Genomic DNA, 12,545 nt, shown 5'->3' with positions numbered 1-12,545 from the left:
TTTTAGCAGGGCCTGCGTGAACATGCCAGCCATGTTATCAGGATTTTGTTTTTAATCTGAGACACGCCGTGGGGGGAGGGGCGATTAGGCCGGGCCGTGACATAATCAGGCCTGACTTTTGACGAGATCGGTGTGTGGCTGCTCAGAGAGGTGGCCCTGTATATGTCTGCCGGAAGAACAGCACGGAGACAGGACCTTGGACTTGGCAGATGCAGTCAGCAGTTGGAAATGTGTTTTGGGAGTGGAGGGGGCAGTTTTGCTGGGCTGTAATTAACAGCAGGAAATTGCCCGAACAGAAAAGAGGTGCCAGCCGTGGGACCTGGGGCACTCACATCAACATTTGGGGGTCCAGGAGAGGAGAAAGAACCAGCAGGTGAGGACGGGGAGAAATTAGGAGGATGTTCCCACGTACCAAGTCCTGCAGCTTGGCAGAGTTAGATGCAGAACTGAACTGACTGTCCCAGCACCTTGGCCACCGTTCGCCTCCATTCCTTACTCCCCCTGTTCTCATGAGACTGGCTGCCTTCCAGGTCTTTCCTTCTCGGGCCTTCTCCTCTTGGGTCCCCTCTGAAAGGGACATGTGCTGGCCCCCAGCATAGAATTTGCTACCTAATTCCTGGGGGCCCAATCCAACACAGCGGGTGTCCTCCCCAGTGTCTCAGGCCTGCAAATAAACTGTCTCCCTCCTGATAGATTTCAGTTACTTTGCTTCCTGTTCCGACTCCCAGGTCTTCAGCAGGACCAGCTACCCAAAACTCTACATTTACGAGTTTTGTACAGTGAGTCTCCTTGAATTCTGCAAAGTCCCATAGAGATATAAACATTTTATGATTTATGTAAGTAATACAGTTATAATTAACTTCATCATGTTTAGCATCCTCATTTATAGATAAGGAAAGTGAAACCCAAGAGAGATTGAATAATCTAGGATTAGGCAGCTCTCAAGAGGTAGAATTAGGTTATTTTGAAAATATTTATTTATACTATTTTAATTGTAGATATCTATATCTGGGATATACATATTCAATCTGTATGACCCAGTGGACTATTAGAGCCCCATAAATTGTTTTTTTTTTTTTTTTTTTTTTTTTTTAGGAAAGGCAGGAAAGCTGCTTTCCTGGAGAGAATACGGAGGTGGTAGGCCAAGGGAGGCATGGGCTGAAGGCTCCAGGTCAGGCCCGAGCTCAAGGTCAGGGCGCCAAGTGAGGGGTGTGCCCAGACTCACAGCTGGAGAGTGAGGCAGGGGCCATGTTCACCAGGTTGATGAGATAAACTACGGAGCTTGTTCTGTTTCCCTCAAGGCAATAGGAAGCCATTAAGTAGGGCGGTGCGGGATTTGAGATCCTCCTTAAAAGGCCTCTTGGGTTATGGGCGGAGAAGGCATTAAGGCAAACCTAGAAAGGAAGAAGCTGGGAGTAATCTGGGCACACTTTGCTCTCTGCTCGTCTGGAGGAAGACGGTGGTCATGCCTTGGGGTAGGCTTGCGTTATGATGAAGGTAAGTGGAGGACTATGGCTCTGTTGTTGACACAGGCTAAGAGAGGGACTTCAGAGCTTGCTGAATTGTGTGTGTGTGGGAGAGATGACGATGGACTATCATCATTTGACTTAGAGCGTTTGGCTTACGGGCGTGGAAGGAAGATGGTTCCATGCATTGAGAGGATGGTGGTACAGGTGAAGACCCCTCCCAAATGCTAAGGACCAGGATTGTTTCAAATCTCAGACCTTTTATTTTGGAATATTGCATCTACAGAATAAGATATTTTGGGGATAGGACCCACAAGTAAACAGGAAATCCATTTATATTCCAAAAGCTTTATACAAATAGCTATATATATATATATATATATATATATATATATATATATATAAAATTGTGCCTAGGTTTTTTCACTGTGGTCAAAGGAGGTCAGGTGTGGGATTCTCAGCTTGCTATCTCTCATGTTGAAGCTCAAAACTTTTCGCATTTTGTGGCATTTTGGGTTTCAGATGCTCAACTCCTAACGGGATTTCAGTAAATGGCGGTATCTTTGCCCGTCCCTGCCTTCCCTCTTCCCAGAGCTCCCTGTTCGGAATATCCCGGGGGTGCTGAGAGCTTTCCAGAGGTGCTCCTCGTTCCATGTGCCCCTTGGGATTTCTAAGATAGTTTACAGTGACATGTTAGAAACTTGGAGAACCATCCAGAATATTAGAAGACCTAAGTGTAAGCTGTGTTTGCCGGGGTGGGGGAGGGGCACGGCATCAAAAGTATCATCAGGACTGATCCAGCTAAAATGAAAGATTCCCACTGATTGATCTAATCAAGCCAGGCTTTTATCAGAACCTCTATTTGAAAGGAGCCTCCCTCTTGGCCCCTCCCTTTTCAGTTTGCTTATAAAAACCAACAGTCACATCTCTCCAGTGTTGTTCCTAGCCAGGTGTTCTGGCGGCTACCTGGAGAGGGAGTTCCCAGCTCCAGACACCGCCTTTACTTCTGAAAGGTAACTTCTGCATATTTTTTTTTTAATCGGACATCACTGATATTTTATAGAGAGTCTGGGCACTCAGAGGTGACTCGTCTGGGTTCTTGAGCCTGAATGTAGAGGAGACAAGATTGGTGTCCCCGGGGCTGTTTGTGATCCCTTCTTAATTGAGTGCATTGAGTCTTGTGAACAGGGCTCCCCCTGCGTCCTTCTCCAATGTCCTTTGTACTTTGCAAAGACTGGCAGGTTTGCCTTTCTCCTCTTTTCCTGCTAACTCCTCACTGTAGTTTTTCAGGTTTTCCTGCTCCGAACACTGAATTCTTTTACGCACAGTATCTTTGTTGGCGCTCCAGGGGTTTACAGAATTTCCAAATTGTTTTTGTCTAGTAGTGATCCGCGGGAAAAATGATGATCATACCGCATTCCGTTCTAATTAAGGCTGAGGCTCAAGCGATGATTCCAATAAATATTAACTACAGCGAATAGGAAAGGTTGTCTTTTGCCGCCGTCCTGGTTGCTAAGATGGGGGAATCTTGGGACAGGCAGAATCCGGATAGAAAACAGGATGGGGGCTAAGTGCGGGATGAAACCAGAGCTAATGGCGTGACTTTTAGCACGTCTCAGGGAGGGCTGTGATAGAGGAGGTGTGGCTGATAGGCCCGGGGGTGCTTTTCTGCCCTCTCTGGGGGTCCCAAGTGCAGGGGCTCGGGCTGGCCTCGGAGGAGGTTGCTCCTGGGTCCGTTCTTTGTGTCAGTGGCTCCCGACTCCTTGGGGGCCGTCGGGCCCGGGGGTGCCGGCCGAGCCGGGTTCTGCGTGGGCGGAGCCAGGGGTGATGCAGAGCAAGGTTCCCTTGCCAGTGTGCGCCTCCTGGGGTCGTAGCAGGCGTTCCCGATGTACTCTGAGAGTTGCCATTTTTTTTTTTTTTTAACGTGGTTGTGAACGACACCTGCCTTGCAAGTGAACCTGGGGTAGGGGGCTCTGGGGGCAGGCGGGTCGCCCCCTGGGCGGCTCAGCGGCCAGGCACCTGCAGGATTTCGCAACGATTTCCCAGTTAGGTAGGCGAGTCTCCAGGAGTAAAGGTTCTTTGTAATTCCCTTTGCTCCACCGTTAAGGCTCGCGTATAAAAACTGGGCGGGCCGATCGGCCAATACAACTCCTTCGGATTGAAAGGCGAGCCCTCCCCGGGCCGTCCCCAGCCGGGGGATGCTATCTCGCACACAAGATGGTAGCTCGGGGGCGGCCGGGGTCCGCAGCCCCATTGTCCTCGGCTTGTCAAAATATTTGATCGCTCCCCCTGCCCCGCCGCCGAGTCTGGACCGCTCCTCTGGGCGGGTTTTGGGTTTTTCAGGCCTCCAAGGTTTTCGGAGTTCAAAGGTTATCCGTTAACGGGTGCAGCGAGGCTGGCGGGCGCGGCCCACGGCCACTCGTGCTCGCGGCGTGGGGTGAGCGAAGGCCGAGTTTGCATCAGCTCCCCGGGGGGATCAGTACTGTCCCGGGGCTTGAGTGACACGGACATCAGTGCGGCCCAGGAGTCCACTCCGGCGCCGCTCGGCAGCTCAGTGCGAGGGGCCAGCGATGCGCTTCCTCTCGACCGAAGACGAGCCGGGCCGCGCGTGGGCCGAGTGGCTCCGCGTGAGACGCCGGCACCCCCACCCGCAGCCGCGCCTCATCCCCGTCCCGCGTGTTAGGGACCGCGGCGCTCATCGCTTCCGGCTCTTTTTTGGTCTTTCGCTCTAGGAACTAGATGTTTCCAACGCCGTTCTGGTTTTACGTTTCTGCAGCGGGGACGGCCTGAAGGGCACCGAGACCTCGGCCGTGTCTCCGTGGCGTGGGCCGGTGCACACCTGCGTTATTCGCATCCCGGCGCGGGCACGGGAGGGGCGCGGGCGTCGCGCGGGCCGTGTGGCCCTGGGCCGCGTTCCCCGTCGCGCGGGCCGTGGGGCCCTGGGCCGCGTTCCCCGTCCGCCCTCGCTTCTCTGAGGGCGCGGACGGTGGGAAGCCCGCGGGCTGCGGCCCGGGGCCGGGAGAGGCTGCTGGGGTGGGTTTAGGTTTGGTCCCCACGGTAAGCCCGGCTTCATCCGAGCGGATTCTTGGAACCTGGGCCAACTCAGAAATCCGAGGCGAGGACACAAAATCAAACAATTACAGGACGCCAACTTGAGGGAAAAGCTTGGTGATGTCGTTTCAGCCAGCCTCCTCCACATTTGAAGAAAAATCAGAAAAAGTGCTCATTAGTTTATTATTTATTTTTCCCGTGCACAGCTGTGTTCTGCCCAAGCCAGGGTAAAAGGTTTTTTTTTTTGTCCGAGAGCCTGGACGACCCAGGAGCTTAGCCCGCCGGCCCCGCCCTTCGCCGGGCGCACCTTGCGAGGGCGGGGGAGGCGGCGAGAGGGCCGGGCCCACGCCTGCGCACTGCTCTCGCCGCCCCCTCCCCGGCTACCTGTCAGCGGAACGGCCGCGGCGCGAGCGGGCCACGTTAAGCCGGATGGCGGGAGGCGGGCGGCGGGGGCGGGGGCGAGGCGCGCGCATGCGCGGCGGCCGCCGGGCGCGCGCCCGCGCTCCGGGGCGGAGCCTGCGGCGGTGGGCGGGGCGGGGGCGCGCCGGCGCGCGTCACGTGAGCCTGGGGGGCGGGCCCGGGGCGGCCCCGAGCGGCCGGTGGCGGCCGGAGGCGGGGCGTTGCCGAGCGGCGGGGCCGAGGGAGGGCGCAACAGCTGCTCCCTGAACACTTTCTGACCCAACAGTCCCCCTGCGCCGGACGCGCCGCGACCCGGCGGCTCTAGGGACCCCCCGCGCCTGCACTGTCCGCGCGCGGACGAGTAGGGGGCGCCCGCGCCTCCGCCCCCCGTGCGCACCCCCGCCCCGCTCACCTCAGCCCCGCGCCCGAGGTGAGCCCGGCCCCCTACCCTCTCCGGGCGGGGGTGGCGGGGGGTGGGGGGCTCGCTCTCCGGGGGAGGGTCCCCGAGGCGCCCCCCGGGGCATGGGGGGCCCCGCCGCCCGGAGGGGGGCCCCGCGTGTTTCGGGGGGCCGGTGCGGGCGCGGAAGCCGGGAGGTGTCCGCACAAAAGGCCGAGCCTCCCCGCCCCCGCCGCTCGCCCTCCATTCAAACGGCGGCCGCCGGCCGCCTCAGTCCGCCCCGGCCGCCGCCGCGCGAGGACTCGGCCGAGCCGCCGCCGCAGGTAAAGGGGCGCGCCCGGCGCGGCCCTCGCGGGCGCCCCCTCCCCGGCCGGCCCGCCCGTGCGCCACGTCCAGCGCGGCCGGGGGCCGAGGGGCGGGGGCGCCCGGGCCGGGGAGGGGGCGGCCGCGGGGGTCCCCCCGCCAGGGGCCGGGGCGAGGTGGGGACGACCCGAACAATGCGTCCTCCCGGGCGGCCCCCGCGAACAATGGCCGGGCGGAGGGCGCGTCCGCGGGGGCCGCGGGAGGGGCCGCGCCCGGCCGCCGACCCGCGCCCACCCCCCCCCGGGCCCCGGACGCCCCCCGAGCGCGTCCCCGGGAGCCCCGGGGCGCCTGCCCATCCCCGGCGGCGGCTGCGCACGGGGCTGCGAGTCCTGGAGGTGTGTGATAAGGTGGATTTTGTTCTCTTCTTTCTACATTTTCTACTTTAATTTTAAAAAGATTTAAAAGGCCAAAAGAAAAAAACAACAACTTCGGATGCCCCCAGCGGCTCCCACGGGGCGGCTTCCCGGGGCTGGGGGCGGCGGGGCGGGCAGGATGGAAATGTTAGCCGAAAAGTGTTTCTTTCTTTCCTTTCTTCCTTTTTTTTTTTTTTTTCAAAAAAAAAAAAAAAAAAGGGAAGTTTCTGGTAGGAGGCGCCGAGCGGAGGAGGCATCCGCGCGCGGGCCGGGAGGGCGCTGCTGGGGGTCCCGGGCGGGGGTCGCGGGCCGGCGCCCCCCTCGGAGCGGGTGGGGGTGGGGCGAGGTCGGGACCCCCGTGGCCTGGCCACGCCCGGGGCGGTGCGCGGCGGGTTGGGGAGGGGGAGTGTTTCCGCGCCCCTCCCCCCGCCCAGGCGGTGGGGGCGGGGTGGCCCCCGCAGCCTCGGCCCGGGGGGCGCGGGGCGCGTGCCGGCCGGCTCCCCTCCGGTCCGCGGGGTCTGGGGTCCCTCGGGCCGTCCGGGGCGGAGGCGCGGGTCTTGGTGCCGCTCAGGTGGGTTCCACGAACGTCTGCGCGGCCCCGGGGGCGGCGGGGTGACTGACACGGCACGAAGCCCCCGCCCGAGGGCCCGGGGGGCTCGCGGCCTAGGGCCGGGCCGGGGTCCGCAGGCCCCGCACCTGGGCCGGGGGCGGCCCGCCTGCTGCCGGGGGAGTCCTGAAGACGCGAGGCGAGCGCGCCGCCGGGGTGCGGGCTCCCGCGGCGTCCCCGGCCGTGTGGACGGCGCCGGAGTGATTTGGGGTGAGGAGGAAGTGGGGAAGATGGTGCCTCTCCTGGGCGAGGACGCGGAACTTGGGCGCCCGGCTGGTGCTAAGCCTTTTATCTTCTCGGCCCTTTCCCGTTTGACCTTTGCTGTTTTTTAGCAGCTCGTGCGATCGGAGTTTAGCAGTTATCTTGTCTTGGGTTCGCGTTCTTCCCTTTCACTTCTTAACTCAAAAAAAAAAAAAAAAAAAAAAAAAAGGAACTGGTGCAAACTTGGCCAAAACTTGTGGAAGCCCCTCCCCCCAGTTTTCCCCTTCACCCTGAGGAGTCTTTCGATTTCGTTAATGGCACAGGATTTTTTTTTTTTTTTTCCTCCTTTTTTCCAGGTACCGGGCGGCGGGGGGGGGGGGGGGGGGGGCGGGCAGTGGCTCCCTCCCAGGTGGGGGTGGATTTGCGTTCTCTTTGTGAGCCTCCATTTTTGGCCCTGGAACTCCGGGGCGGGAGGAACCGGAGCCCCGACCCCTTCCACTGGGCTTGTTTTGGAGCTCGCCTTGTAGACGGATGGAATGGCCAGGAACGCACTGGCTGGCGGTGGCGAGGTCTCTCCTCCCTGGGCAGCGTGTATTCTGAAACCGTCCGTCCGTGCCGCAGCGGGGTTGCCCTTCCCCAGCCCTGGAGCGCGCCTATTCCAGGATGCTTGATGAGAGCCTCAGGGGTCCCAGAGATGGGCTGTTTGCCCACTTTGTAAGACAGCGTTCTGGGCTCCCCGCAGGCCCAGGCGCGGTAGCGGTTGATAAGAACTTCGGAGTAGCTTTAGTGACTCTTGACTGCCTAAGACACGCTGCTTTCCTGAAGAGAAGCTCCTTGTATCTGGCTCTCTTCTGGGAGTGCGTGAGTGGGCCTTTGTTAGGTTTTATGTGAGGATGTATTTCTATTTGCCCCCCCCCCCCAAAAAATACAGTTCAGAGTGCTCCACCTCGAGTATGCTAATATGGCCTACAATGGAGTTGAGGTTCTTTTTTTTTTTTTAATGGTTCACTCCTGACTTCCTACTGTTTGAGTTTAATCCCTGTGACTGGGAAAGGTGACGCCACAGCACTGAGGTTATTACACAGTAGGAATGAAACACAAGAGACAGCTGTATAAGCTGACGTTCTTCAGCGGCACAGAGCGCACGTAGTGAGGCTCTGGTGACTATGGCAAACTCCCGCGGTATTTAAGAAGAAAGGGGCCTTGGAAGAGCCACCGAGCTGGGAGCCCAGTGATAGTACAAGAATCTCAGGGATGCGGGGTGCCGGCACCGTGGAAGGGTTAACAGCACAGGGTTTAGTGGCCACCGCATGCAAATGAGACTTGGGACAATGGGGAGGCTTGATTTGCACACCTCATCTCCAGATTTGGGGGAGGGGCGTTAGCTGGTTTGAAATGCACGTGGAAGGAAGAATGTATTACACAAAGACAGCAGGAAAGGGTGCGAGCAGCCCGAGCGGGTGCAACGTGACGGCCTCATCTGGGGGCAGCGTGGAAACTTTCCCCCAAACGGCCTGCTTCTTGGTGGTGGTGATCTGGGTTGTCCCCTGCCCCCGCCCCCCACACCAATAACACGGTCAGATACTTGTGCAGTGGTATGTGGGGCAAAGGCTTTTGAATTGCCACCACGAGGGGAGATAGAAATCTGACTTCAAGGAAGTGGCAGAACGGGGACCTCGCTTTCCTAAAATCCGCAGCTTCTGCGAGTGAGCTCAGTTCTGGCACACACATCGCTTCCAGATAAGCTGGGGGGAGCCCCTGGGAGCCAGTGCCGCCGCAGATTACGCTGTTCCATTTACGTTGGAATGCTCGTTAAAGAACTTTACATTCGAGAATCTGTTGACTGTTCCAAACATCCCCAGTACTTCCTGCTCTGGGTAGCGACTGAGTTACTGGAAGTTTGGGGCCAGTTTGGTAATTTTATGATAAAGTTGAGAAATAAAATTACCAAACCTGAAGAGACAGCTGAGTAAGTTGTGTGAGAGAATTAGTTTAATTCCACAGCCTTTGTTTCTAAGCTTTCCCCGGGCTGTTGGGACCGACGCGCACCCCTGCTTCCTGGCTAAGAACCGCCCTGGAGTCGGGTAATGGTGTGTAATGGGTTCTTAGTGTTGTGTTGCTGTGGGCCTCCTGCTTTTGTACAGACCTTTGGAATGTAAAATGTAGTTGGGTAGACGGGCCCTGTAGACTACAGATCAACTCTGCTCGTGAGTCAGCACTAGGAGAAATGATTTTTTTACTTGTCCTACCTGTTTCAAAATAACTTAAGGCGATTTGGTTACCTCCGAAGGAGGTTTTTTTTAATCAGTGGATTAGAAGTTTTTTTCAATTTTCCATATAAATCATCTGAATAATGATTATATTATTAGCTGAGACTTATCCCCCCACCCCCTTAATTTTGAAAATAAACAGATCTGAAAGAGCCAGACCTGCAACCTTAGTTATCTTTTCAGCAAAATATAGGGAGGAGAATATTTAAATTAAAGGAAGATCACATGCCTTGGACAGGCAGTGCCTCCTGAGCTCCTTTTTAACTTAGAGTGGCATAGAGTGCTGGGCCTGGGTGCAATGTGTGTTGTGTGTGTGTGTGTTATGTACCCACATAGGAACACACGTGTAGAGTTGTAACAGTACAAGTAAAGACAGAATGTTTTTTAAGTTTGCTGAAATTGTATGTGTGTGTGTATAGTTAGTTATGTCAAATCTTTTAAAAATATTTAAAGTTGTCCTGGTTAAGTAGCAGTAATAGTAGAAACTCAACTACTAGGAGTGCTTTGTCTTGCTTAATTAAACATTTAAACAAATCTTCAGATCAAGATGGAGATTGTGAAAGCCCGGTTGCAGATCACAGTGTCTGCTGGTATTGATAATATTGAAACTAAAACTAACGCGCCGTGTCTTAAGTTCCTATTAAGATCCCTTCACAGACCCTCACTGCTGAGGGAGCAATGCTGAGGTATTCTGATGCAATTATATTTTTACAGTATTTTGGCCTCTGATCCTATGTAGGGCTGAACAGTTAAATACAGTCTCAAGAAAATGAGGGATTTCCTGCAGGGTCCTCCCAGGGTTTGCCTTTGAGCAGCCCTTGTCTGTGACTGCCTGGGCAGCGGCACTGAACATCTGAACATGAGCGGGAGTGTTCTCACCTTTCCCTTCCTCCTCGCTGTAGGGAGATGGCCCATTAGCTCATGGGTGTGACTGGTGATGTCTTTGAAGGATTTAAAGTTGCAGGTTTTGGCTGCCCCTGTAAAATTCTATGTAGAGTTTTCTCCATGTGTTACATTAAGAAGCGATTAGCATGTGTAAAATACAGAGGGAAAACCAAGTTTTCAGATCAGATCTCGGAGATGCTGTTGAGGTTTTGAGGACACAGATGAGTCAGTGGAGTGGCGGTGTTAAGTTGAATGCTTTACTGTTTCTCTGGGCATTTAGTAGCTTGAGGAAAAAGTGGGTTTGTAGGAATACTGCACGTTACCTGTCTGTAAATACAAGTTTATGTGTGTTTTTGGCAGTTTTTGATAACTTTGAATGCCTTTTGCTGCATACTGTAGTAAGAATTCGTTCCATATCAAGACTCTAAGATGGGGGCTGGCACAAGGGGTTAATTCTCTACTTGAGATGCCAGAATCCTGTGGCTGCATGGTTTCAAGTCCTGGCTGCTCCTAGCGGGTCCAGCTTCCTGCTAATGGACCTGGGAGTGTAGCTGAAGGTGGCCCAAGTGCCCACGTGGTCCCCGGCCCACCCATGTGGGAGACTCAGAGTTCCGGGCTTTGGCCCCAGCCTGGAACAGTCTTGGCTGTTGTGACCATTTGGGGAGCGCATCAGTGGATGGGAGGGTCTGTGTCTTTGTTTCTCCTGTCTTTGCCTCTCTGCCTTTCAAACAAATAAATAATAAACCTTAAAAAAAAAGAATGTGAGATAACCTGTTGAGCTGAAACAAAGGCGTGCATCATCTGTGCAGACTGGCAGTGTTCACTGCTCTGTGTGAAGAGCAGGGCTCCCGGGTGCTAGCCCTCCCTCGTTGGCAAGGGGGCAGCTGCTGCCACATGTAAAGCGCGGAGCAGTGTGCATCACGTGCCGGTGTCAGGACCTGCAGGTAGTGCTGGGATTCCCAGTAGCCTTTGTCACAAGTCCGAGCCTGAGTAGTGACCCCTGGAGAGCATCAGACAGGTCTCAGGCAGTTCTAGCAGGATGATTCTTACTGGATTTCAGATAGGCGATGCTCAATTACAGACGAAATGTAAGGAATTAGTATAAATTAAACTCTAGCGTTCTTGGAATACGAAGTTACGTTGCATAATGACTTGCGGCAGTGCCTTGGAATGGAGGCTGCAGGTTAAGTGCTGTCACCCAAGTGAAGATTTAAAAATGTTTAAACTGTTAAGAATCGTCTTACGAAGCATCCCTGGACATGCGGAGGAAGAGCGTTTAGACTGCTGGAGTGCGGTGTGCTGCTTTCCCTGCCCGCCTCGGCACACTTCTGCGCGCTGGCTGGAGACCTGGGCTGCTGGCTTGTCAGTAACTCCTGGGGCTCCATCCTGACCAGCTCTGTTATTCCAGTCTTTATTATTACAGCCACTTAAAGAGTTCTGCTCTGCAAATTGGTTGAAGTGGTATAGAGCTAATTTAAGCTATTAATCACCGCTTTAGAGTTTAGGGAAGAGCTTTGTCTACCTGTGCTGTAGATGTCAGGTCAGGCACTCAGATGCCCCGGGCATGGAAAGCGCCACTTGTTCCCAGGGTCATAGAAGATGGGGTGTAAGTCCGAGTGAGGCAGAGTTCCTTGGGCTGGTCAGCTGGTGGTGTGGTTACTAGGATTTTTTTTCTCCATCAGAGGCTTAAAGCTGCAGAGGATGCTAGTTAGGGGGCAGCCACGGAAGCCCTGTGGAAGCTGTTGTTGCCACTGTCATTTTTAAAGGTAGAGTGGCAGAGAAGGGGAGACACAGATCTTCATCTGCTGTATCACTCCCCAGAGGCCTGCCACAGGTGGGGCTGGAGTGACAACAGGAGCCAGGAACTCCGGTGGGTCTCACACAGGAGTGTTTGAGCTGTCCTCTGTCGCCTCCCGGGCTCCTGGGCAGGAAGCTGGATCAGAAGTGCAGAGTAGGCAGCCGGTGAGCCAGGCACTGTGGGGGAGGCGGGGGGTCCCAAGCAGTGGTTTAACCCACTGTACCACAGGTGGCAGTTCTGATGACCCTTGGAGTTAAAATCGATAGCAGAAAAGTTCTAGTTGGCGGACGGTGGTGTTCCGTCTGCTCCAGGTTTGGGCTGTCTTTTCACCAGGTGATCCTTGAGGGCCTGATCCTGTTCCGCCACTGACACAGCGCGAATAAACTCCACTCCTGTCTGCAGGAGCTTCCTTTCAGAGCAGCAGGTGGGGGAGAGATCAGAAAGATGAGTGCAGGCGACCAGGACGACAGTCATGTGCAGAGGAAGTCAGTCATGGCCAGGCTGTGATAGAGGAGGGAGAGTGGTGCTGCGTGGGTGCTGGGTAGGTGGGGGAGGCCGCATGTGAGGTGCGTGTCCACAGCTCAGGACGCAGGGTGCAGCCCTGGAGGTCAGAGTGTGTCCCCGAGGCTCTCTGGAGGAGAGCGGTCTGCAGTGTGGCTGGCAGGGCCGCCTTTCCCACCTGACCACCCACGCAGACCCCTTGGGCTGGGACACCCTGTGGCCCAATCTGCCAGTCTCCCACCTGCTCATCTCCC

At 55.8% G+C, this 12,545-nt stretch overlaps 1 protein-coding gene across 7 annotated transcripts in view; it reads left to right on the top strand.

Moving 5' to 3' along the window:
• Positions 1 to 12,545, top strand: part of ZNF217 (zinc finger protein 217) — a 37,799-nt gene that overhangs the window by 8,427 nt on the left and 16,827 nt on the right. The window contains exon 1 of one of the 7 annotated variants that reach the window (XM_062204384.1): positions 1,473 to 1,497. The exons of 2 other annotated variants lie outside the window; for them this stretch is intronic. The gene's annotated coding sequence lies outside the window, so the exon portion shown is untranslated. Of the gene's footprint in view, positions 1 to 1,472; positions 1,498 to 5,219; positions 5,347 to 5,581; positions 5,637 to 6,528; positions 6,601 to 6,823; positions 6,847 to 12,545 lie in introns of those variants that run through there. 4 more of the 7 variants (XM_062204380.1, XM_062204382.1, XM_062204383.1 and 1 more) reach the window with 4 other exon arrangements.

This window comes from Lepus europaeus, chromosome 10 (assembly GCF_033115175.1).
Source record: "Lepus europaeus isolate LE1 chromosome 10, mLepTim1.pri, whole genome shotgun sequence".
Classification (NCBI taxonomy): domain Eukaryota; kingdom Metazoa; phylum Chordata; class Mammalia; order Lagomorpha; family Leporidae; genus Lepus; species Lepus europaeus.
This window is presented reverse-complemented; position numbering and strand designations above follow the sequence as displayed.